The 10,398-nt window shown below is 45.1% G+C and overlaps 1 pseudogene; it reads left to right on the top strand.

Annotated features, from left to right (window-relative positions):
* The first annotated feature begins 1,944 nt into the window (after positions 1–1,944).
* On the top strand, positions 1,945–2,062 carry LOC126207038 (5S ribosomal RNA; annotated as a pseudogene).
* Positions 2,063–10,398: the final 8,336 nt, after the last annotated feature.

The following is a 10,398-nucleotide window of genomic DNA, read 5'->3' as shown; positions in this document are numbered from 1 at the left end:
ACCATGGCGCCATGTGCACACAGTGCTCATCGCAACTGTGCGGACTACCCTAGCACGCTTCCCATCACATCCAAATTCTCAACTTATCCGCACACTACTGACGTAATGCTTCTCGCCCATTATCCTCATTACTCGTGGCATCTCGCCGATTCCCAGAGGAATTCGAGCGTGGTTTTGCGTTCACGCTGAAGGAATCGTTGTCCGACCTCACCTGGATTACATATGTCGTGTCTGTTCTTTCTGACACGTCCAAAAGGACACATCGAAATGGTGTAAAATACAAGGCCAAAAATCTCTGGCCTGGGCCTCCTGGCCAATAATGACATTCGATCATTTCATTCCTCCTTAAATATTGATTTAAAACGAAAGAGGGTGTATAAAATGAACAATGAATGTATTATTGTGTGACAAACATTGTGGAAGAAGCTGGGAAGCATCTAAACCTCTGTAAGGAGCTTCTACAGGCGAGCCAGTATGTCTTTCCCGAAGGTGTGTGTTCAACAGGAGCAAAGAGTATTTGATTTCCATAGTAAAAGATTGCGGCAAGTGCATCTGTTATCAACGATGCTGTCATCGACCGACTGGGTTAACGTTGGCAATTTTAACTGCAAACACGGCCAGTACAAGGAGCTGCAAATCAAAATGATGGATACAACGTCGACAGAATGACTCACCTGAAAGCGTGTCCAACCAGTGAGACCATCACCAGTCGCCACAAGAAGAAATTCGCGCCGCTTGCAAAGACAACACAGAACACTGAGCCTTGCCTGGATGAATCTTGAACGCTGATACATCTCTCATCTCAGTCTGCCTGCAGCGCGGCCACTGAAGCACTGGCTAAGGGCCGAAACCTCGTTATCACGCCTGAACGGATCCCCACAGAAGAAACCTCTGAGTCTGTGGAAGCAGCGCTCCATCACACGATAGAAGCCGAGAAAATTGGGTGGGAAAACTATGAACCGTCCCCTTAGAACAATTATACATGACTGTGCTTAAACTGACACACAATATTTTTTAGCGCAACGCAATCTGACTTTCAAAAATCCCTACAAAAGAATGGCCCTGACTACCATTAACCTATACCTTTCACAAATCACTTACCTCACAAAAATGTTCGTTACTCGAACTACTGCAATTCAGCGAGCGCCACTACTGCCAGCTAAATAAAAGATTCAAACTACTGAAGGCACTAACTACTGATAGGCATAGTTAGCAAATGAAAGATTTTAATAGAGAACAAACAATGTGTTTACCTTAATAATGTTGAAAACTCATAATATACATAGCAGTTCATGACATCCAGTTTTAAAAATTTCAAAACTCCGCCATCTCTCTCCCCACATCCACCACTGTTGGCGGCTCACCTCCAACTGCGCAACGCTACGCGCTGTTCACAGCCAGCTGCCGCTGCCCAACACTACAATGGCAGACAACAATGCAAACTAGCCACAGACTGCACACAGCACAGCCAGTGATTTTCATACAGAGCGCTACGTAACGTTGCCAATAAGAAAACATAAACCGCCTACTTACAAAACTTCTGAAATTTACTGTGTGACAAGCCACTGGAGCACAACTTTAGCTTGAGGGAAGGGCAGATTTGACGGAACTTAAGAAGGACAACGTAATTGTGATACAAGCAGATAAAGGTAATGCTACTGTCATTTTGGCGTATGAAGACAAGATGGAAGAGTTGATAAATGATCCTGTCTACAATGAACTAAGGATGCACCTCTCAGTCAAGATAATTCGTAAGCTCCAGACCTCAATCAAGGACCTAAGAAATGACGCTGACTCAGCCACTGGACTCATTCCCAGAATATCCAGTTTCTTCTTTAATTTATAAGTGCCAAAAATACATAAAGAACGCCATACTTTAAGGCCAATAGTGAATGGGATCAACTCGCCTATACAGAGTTTGGAAAAGTATCTAGCCTGTAAATTGCCAACGGCCTTACGGCAGTGGTAACATCGGTTCCCGTCAGATCACCGAAGTTAAGCGCTGTCGGCCTGGGCTAACACTTGGATGGGTGACCATGCGGACTGCCGAGCGCTGTTGGTAAGTGGGTGCACTCAGCCCTTGTGAGGCAAACTGAGCAGCTGCTTGACTGAGAAGTAGCGGCTCCGGTCTCGGAAACTGACATACAGTCGGGAGAGCGGTGTGCTGACCACATGCCCCTCCGTATCCGCATCGAGTGACGCCTGTGGACTGGGGATGACGCGGCGGCCGGTCGGTACCGTTGGACCTTCCAAGCTCTGTTCGGACGGAGTTTATTTTTAGTTCTAGCCTGTAAATTAAGACCTCTACATTGCCAAACGGACTCCTGTTCGAAGAACTCGACGCAATTTATAGAATGTATAGAGGGAGAAATAATTTTACTCACAGATACTATTGTCAGCTTAAACATTCTACAAAAACATGTCCTGCTAGACGTATTCGACCTGGTTGAGTTATGGTTGTCATCAACATACTTCAAACGTAAGGAAAATACCAAGAGAACACTGACGACAGCTGAAAAATTAATGGATGCCTTTGAAGGAACTGCACTATGTTCCACTCATTTACTACCAATCTGCTGGTTCAGATACGTGGACGAATGTACACTATACAGGGTGTTATAAAAAGGTGCGGCAAAACTTTCAGGAAACATTCCTCACACACAAAGAAAGGAAATAGATTATGTGGACATGTGTCCGGAAACGCTTACTTTCCATGTTAGAGCTCATTTTATTGCTTCTCTTCATATCACATTATTTATGGAATGGAAACACACAGCAACAGAACGTACCAGCGTGACTTCAAACACTTTGTTACAGGAAATGTTCAAAATGTCCCGCGTTAGCGAGGATACATGCATCCACCCTCCGTCGCATGGAATCCCTGATGCGCTGATCCAGCCCTGCAGAATGGCGTATTGTATCACAGCCGTCCACAATACGAGCACATACATTTGGTACCGGGGTTGCGTAGACAAGAGCTTTCAAATGCACCGAAGGCAGCATTACCTTCCTTCAATTGGGCCAACTGGCGGTGAATCGAGGAAGTACAGTACATTCTGACGAAACTAAAATGAGCTCTAACATGGAAATTAAGCGTTTCCGGACACATGTCCCCATAACATCTTTTCTTTATTTGTGTGTGAGGAATGTTTCCTGAAAGTTTGGCCGTACCTTATGTAACACCCTGTATAACCCTCTGATGAGAAGGAGCTACACAGATTTCACAAATATTTGAAAAAAAAACTGTTGAAGACGCAGGTAATGCTGGGAGTACTGGTGACATTCCATTCATAGACATGGAAGTATATAGGACAATGGATGCCACACTTTGACACTAAGTACATAGGTTGGAACTTAAATGGTGGCAACACTGATGTGGAGATACTATACAATGGAATCTATTACTGTCGCTGATAGCACACGTTGTTGACATACCTACCTTACCTCCGAGCAAATGGACTCGCCCACCCCACGTCACCGGCGTGCGCGCAATCGAGGGAAACAGTGACTTGTGAGCGAGCGGTCTAACGTGACGGTGTCAACTATGTTCCCGAAAGCCGGCCGGAGTGGCTGAGCGGTTATAGGCGCTACAGTCTGGAACCGCGCGACCGCAACGGTCGCAGGTTCGAATTGTGCCTCGGGCATGGATGTGTGTGATGTCCTTAGGTTAGTTAGGTTTAAGTAGTTCAAAGTCTAGGGTACCGATGACCTTAGATATTAAGTCGCATAGTGCTTAGAGCCATTTGAACCATTTTGAATGTTCTTGGCCAATGGTTATAGGCATAAATCGATCCATCCAGCGATCGCAATGAACGAAAGAAAGCAAGATTGGCGGGAAACCAACAAACTTCAGTCAGCAGTGCGTTTATCTTATGTGAAGAATATCGCTCAGAGGATTGGTAAACACATTGACTATTGTTACTGCCCAGATACGGCTGCTTCTGCAGCAGCCGCAAAATCCTAGATGTGCTAGGTACCAGAAAGGACAACGTAGATGCTATCCACACTGCAGGCGTGTATAATATATTATGTGAGTGTGGAGAAGTATACAGTGGCGAAGCCGGGAGGGCAGTAGCAACCCGCACATGGGAGCTCGATCGCTACATTCGAGTTGAGCACACGAACCTCGCAGGAGAGCTTCAGTAAAGTTTGGAACGTGGGAGACGAGATACTGGCAGAAGTAAAGCTGTGAGTTCCGGGCGTGAGTCGTGCTTCGGTAGTTCAGTTGGTAGAGCACTTGCCCGCGAAAGGCCAAGGTCCCGAGTTCGAGTCTCGGTCGGGCACACAGTTTTAATCTGCCAGGAAGTTTCATATCAGCGCACACTCCGCTGCAGAGTGAAAATCTCATTCTGGAATTTACAAGCCAGTGCTAGCACTGTAGTCATAATGCATTTTCCAAGGAAATATACAGCGGCTGAACAGAAGAAAGACTGACGCAACGAAATAAAATTCAACGAAACCTGCGTACTTGCCAAGCAACGAGGGATGGTGAAATGAAAGATTAAAGAAGCAATCGAAATATTAAAACAACCTAAGAACACCAATGCAGAGGATGGACTCAGGCTTGTCCCATCCTGGCTGTGCCATCAGAGCCAAACAGGCCGCACTAACAACACGGTACACGAACGTTATCGGCGAGTAACTGTCGCCGGGTGGCCTGCGTCCAGCAGGAGGAAAACTGGAGCCCACGCCTCATTCGCCAACGACTACCAAGCATGGCACACAGTGCAAGAAGCGACAGACAACAGCAGATCCACACTCCCTCTACCGCAGTAACTCTTACAATACAAGTCCCATTCGTTCCAACTCACTTGGCCTATCATATCAACTATTTTTCTTAGTATGATGTAATGTCATACTCAGTGAGTAGTCGTGACAAAATATTAGTGAGTCAGGACAGCAAAAACTCAACAGGAAACCCAGAAGAAGGCCACTGTAATTGTGGCCCAAGCGTTGGTTTCACCGGTAATACCTTTTTTAAAATATGACGCGGTACCGTACCCAGAAAAGTTTCATGTAAATACACCAACTGTCTATCCATCGGAATTTCAACCTTAGTTCCATTGTTCGATAAGCAGCTCCGCGCACTGACGATAGATTAACCTTATGATTTTTTGTAGCGCCAGTAACTTATTTTCTGGTGCTAAAACTAGTTTTTTTAGGGGAGTCTAAGACATGTCCTTCAAAAATGGTTGTTTATCGATGCAAATTCAAAGACATGTTCTGTCCAGCTTGACTTGAAGGCCATCTATTCCATCGAGACAGGCTCACGGAACTGCAAACTGTTCCTCAAGCTGGTTCGGTGGGTGATCGCCACTACCCGCTTCGCACGGTCTCCAGGCTCGGTGTGCAGGGAGCAGCTCGCTGCCGTACGCAGGTGTCATTATTTCGCCCTTCTTGCTCGATTTTGGTACAGATTGTGTAGTCAACAGCTCTATTGTTTTTGCTCTCTGCGCACCGTCTATTATTCATGTGCACTATTTTAAAAATTTTCTCTTCGCGACAGATGATAGAGGAGATACAGACTGTGTTCCAAGTTGAGAGCTTCGTTGCGGAATTGCAGTGAGGATCTTTCGTATACGAAAGGAGCAAATTTAATAAGCGTGAAGCTTGGAATGTTAAATGTAACTAATGTAACAGGAAGTTGGTGAGCAGGGCACCTGGGCTGCTTGCAGTGGAATGCTGACCCCAGTTGAGGAAACAAAAATTTATTTTCACCACGTTAATGGAAACAGAGTACTGGTAACAACACAATGATTAATTGGTATTTGCAAATTGCGGTGATATACGCCGATTGTTCAACTTTATAAAACCAATGAGAATAATTTAAAAAATTTAAAGAAAAACAGACTTATGGCCCCAACTTTAGTAAAAAATTACTTTACAGAAATATAAACTTAACATAATTACAGATCTGAGCTCACTAGTCAATTATCAGGCCTTTTGAATATGAAACATAACAACTTGTATAAGCCATTAGGTTCAGAAAAATACTGAAATAGCAAGATCTCATAAATACGTGAATTAACTATTACGGAAAACATTCGGCAATATGATGTGATAGCCTGAAAGGTGTACATAGCAATCAGCACATTCTCGACGTTTGGCGTACACATCGACCGCGGGTCTGAATTCCGTGCTCGAGAGCTCAGGTGACACCAACGGCTTCTAGAACACACAAAACCAGTATTAATACACAGTTCACTAAAATATTAAAACCAACATCCAAGCATTGGGTAGTGCCAAATACAGGAAGAAATGTTAAACGTTACAGTGTGGCAACCGCAGTTATTATTAAAGCAATAGTTGAAACTTCCTGGCAGATGAAAACTGTGTGCCGTGACATTTGCAAAGGTCCCGAGTTCGAGTCTCGGTCCGGCCCACAGTTTTAATCTGTCAGGAAGTTTCATATCAGCGCACACTCGGCTGCAGGTTGAAAATCTCATTCTGAAAGTAATAGTTCATTACAAATCTCCAATGACGTGGAATTTCACTTGATAAATTTATAAACCATAACTAGTTCAAGAAGTTAATGACCAGACAATCCGCACACAACCTTACATACCAAAGCACCGTTCGACGGCGCAGAATTATTATAGTTGCCAACAACAAGGAAGCTGGAAATTCCATATTTATTTGTGGCTGAAGTTTTATACAGAGAATAAACTATGATTCATAAAATTGACCACTTAACATATTAACAACAATAATTAAAAAAGGAATCGTCGAATATCGGCCACACTTGTAATGCAACAGAACCAGGGCACACCGCATTTACGAGGACTTGCAATACCAAGTATCCCGGATCCACGTCCAAGTGGTTTAAGTAACGACTAGCGAATGGTTCAAATGGTTCAAATGGCTCTGAGCACTATGGGACTTATCTTCTGAGGTCATTAGTCCCCTAGAACTTAGAACTACTTAAGCCTAACTAACCTAAGGACATCACACACATCCATGCCCGAGGCAGGATTCGAACCTGTGACCGTAGTGGTCGCGCGGTTCCAGACTGTAGCGCCTAGAACCGCTCGGCCACCGCGGCCGGCAATGACTAGCGAAAATCAGAGTGGCAACACGGAACAATGACATCCAAAGTTCCACCACAAAATGGCTCACCATTTAAAGTTAGTCCGGGAGTTCGCCCTCAACATGCATTCCAGCTCTCTTCTCAAGATTCCAGACAGACACGACTCTTTAAACAGAGCCTGTGTTGACCGCACTCCAGTTCCGCTCGCCACCAGACCCAGGCGCCGAAATGTCAACACCGAGCGTCCTGGTTCAAATGGCTCTCAGCACTATGGGACTCAACTGCTGAGGTCATTAGTCCCCTAGAACTTAGAACTAGTTAAACCTAACTAACCTAAGGACATCACACACATCCATGCCCGAGGCAGGATTCGAACCTGCGACCGTAGCGGTCTTGCGGTTCCAGACTGCAGCGCCTTTAACCGCACGGCCACTTCGGCCGGCTCCGAGCGTCCTCACAGTACACCAAGCGCCGACTGACTACTCGCAATGCTCCATGGTCTTCTGTCTTCCCTCTATCACTGCCGCCAACCAAGCCTCTGTCACTGCCCCGACCGAGTCCCCCCATCACAAGAGGGCGCTAGCCAACCGGGACGCCGCAAAACGCGCAACTTCGACAGAGAAACTTTCCTGCTAAGAGCATCATAGGAAGTCATGGCTGAAGAAGAAGAAAATGATAGATAATTTTTGTGATAAATTTTGACTAATCTGTGCGAAAGTATCTTCCCCACAAACGTATGAAAGTGATACATTCTACAGCAGCTCTTTCTGTGTTAAGTGACGACAATGTGTTAAAAATTTTCTTCTTCGATGCAGAATACTACCTCTAGGGTTCTACAGTAGTGCTGCCGGATGTTTCTGCTAAATTAAAAAGGAATAGTGTCACTGCACTCGAGGTTTTATTTTCTAACCGAGACAGTCTCCATATTTAAAACCATCACACTGAAACATGTCTTTATATTTTACTCCGTATCCACTGCAAACAAAATTGTGAAGTACAATGCAGCATTCTCTACTTTATTCCAAACTGGCGAGTGATACATTGAAAAGACTGTGACATATCAGCGAGTAACTAACATTCCAGATGCACTTTATGGTGAGTGACAGACAGATTGGTATCCTACTCCTGTGTGGGGCGTTTCCAGATACGTCTTCGTCCTGGAATCTCATTTCCTGGAATACAGTTGCCTCCAGTGATGACTCCCACTTCGAATTAAGCCCCTATGAGCAGCGCAGACGTGTCTGGAGATGTCCGGAACAGTGGTGGGACCCCAACCTGACAGTAGACCGCCATACGGCCGGACACCTAGGAATAATGGTCTGGGGTTCCAATCCTTTTCATAGCAGGAGCCCTTACAGTACAGTGGTACAATGCCAATGTTATGCGCCCCGTTTTGTTGCCCTTAATGATAATCCATCATGGCAGCAAGATAATGCCCGCCTGCATACGGCGAGAGTTTCTACTGCTTATCTTCTTGCTTGCCAAACCCTTCCTTGGCCAGAAACGTCTTCGGATCTCCCCCCAATCGAGAGGGTTCGGAACTTTATGGGCAGGGTACTCCAACAAATTCGGGATTTTGACGACCTAACGCCCAGTCGGATAGAATTTGGCACAATATCACCCAGGAAGAACCCAACAACTCTATCAATCAATACTAAGCCGAATAACGTGCGCACAGGGGGCAGAGGTGCAAGAACTCTTAATCGACTTGTTCAATCTGTGAAACTCATTCTCTTGAATAATTCGTCCAGTTTTTCTGACATTATAAACATATGTTTGTTTGTACAAGTGTATCACATCTACCTATTCACATCCCATTTCGATAATATCTTCGTGTTACGTCATTTTTGTTTCGCTTTTTTTGTCTGGGAACGTATAGGGCGATTGTAATTAAAGTTAAACTTTCAAAATGTTGTAGAAATAACACCACTGGTCAGAATGGCGTCAAATGGCAACGGAATATTATCGGAGAAGGGGGAAACCGTATGGCAGAAGAAAACAAATAGTGTGAAAATTGCTCAATAGATGGTGCACGACACATTGAAGTTGGTACAAACACGCCGGCTACACGGCCTTTCCTCCTTTCGCGTCTGCGACGTTCGCCATGACTGTCTCAATGCAGGATCGCGCTCTGCTTGTAAAGCTGTATTACAAGAATGATGACTGTGCACACGTTGCTCTGTAGAAGTTCCGGACACTGTAGGGTTTGAAAAAAGGTGTCGGTCCGATGACTGCCGTGGGTCTGGAGAAAATGATTTGGAAATTCGAGAAGACGGGTTCTTTTGGTGTGCAACCTGGTAGAAGGAGGAAATGAATTGATTCGACGTCAGTGGAAGCAGTGGCCACATCAATGCAGGAGGAGACGAGTGGTGGTGTGCAAACCTGTGGTGAACAGAGAATTGCCCGAACGTTGGACATACCCGTGAGCAAAGTGCGTAAAATCTTACGAAACGTCCTTGTTTGCTGTCGATTCAAAATTACCTACGTGCACGAGCTGTTTCCTGTGGACCTGATAGCAAGACAGACCTTTGCTTTAGAATTTCTTGCTCGCATGGAAGTGGACAATAATTCGCCTGGAAGATTTTGTGGACAGACGAAGCACACTTCCATCTGACAGGATTTGTGAATACACAGAACTGTCGAATATGGGCAATGGAAAACCTGAAAAGGTCACTGTGTGGTGCAGGTTTACGGCATTATTTATCACAGGGCCATATTTTTTTTTCGAAGAGACAGGTGCTTCCTGTCCTGTTACCTGTTCCGTCACTGGTAAGCGCTATGAGTGTCTTCTGCGCAGCCACGTCATTCGAGCTCTCCAACAGCGCGGATGTGTGGATGGGATCATTTTTATGCAAGATTGTGGACCTCCACACATTGAAAATGGAATTAAGCAGCTGCTGAAGCGCCATTTCGGAATTGCTAGAATTATCAGCCACCATTTCCCTACAGCGTGGCTGTCCCGATCACCTGACCTCACCTCCTTGTGACTTTTGGCTGTGGGGCTATCTGAAAGATGTTGTCTTCAGTGTTTCGATTGCAAACTTAGCTGCATTGAAGGCACGCATTGCGCAACACATTCTGAACGGGACCAAGGGAACACTTCGATCAGCTGTGGAACATGCTGTTTCTCGATTTCAGCTTGTTGCAGAAAATGGTGGACAGCGTATTGAACAAGTTTTGCGCGAGTCACACGGGAATTGAGAATCCAATTTGATTTTGATTGATACTTTTGTGCAGTATTTGCCCTCAGGAAAATAAAAAACCATGTGATTCATGCTTTTTATACTGTTTCTGGCCTCAGGCCACTTAAAAACCGATTTGATTGATGCTTTTTATGAGGATTTTGGCCTCAGTGCAATTAAAACCGATGT

The sequence above is a fragment of the Schistocerca nitens genome, chromosome 1, assembly GCF_023898315.1.
Source record: "Schistocerca nitens isolate TAMUIC-IGC-003100 chromosome 1, iqSchNite1.1, whole genome shotgun sequence".
In the NCBI taxonomy this organism is placed as follows: domain Eukaryota; kingdom Metazoa; phylum Arthropoda; class Insecta; order Orthoptera; family Acrididae; genus Schistocerca; species Schistocerca nitens.
This window is presented reverse-complemented; position numbering and strand designations above follow the sequence as displayed.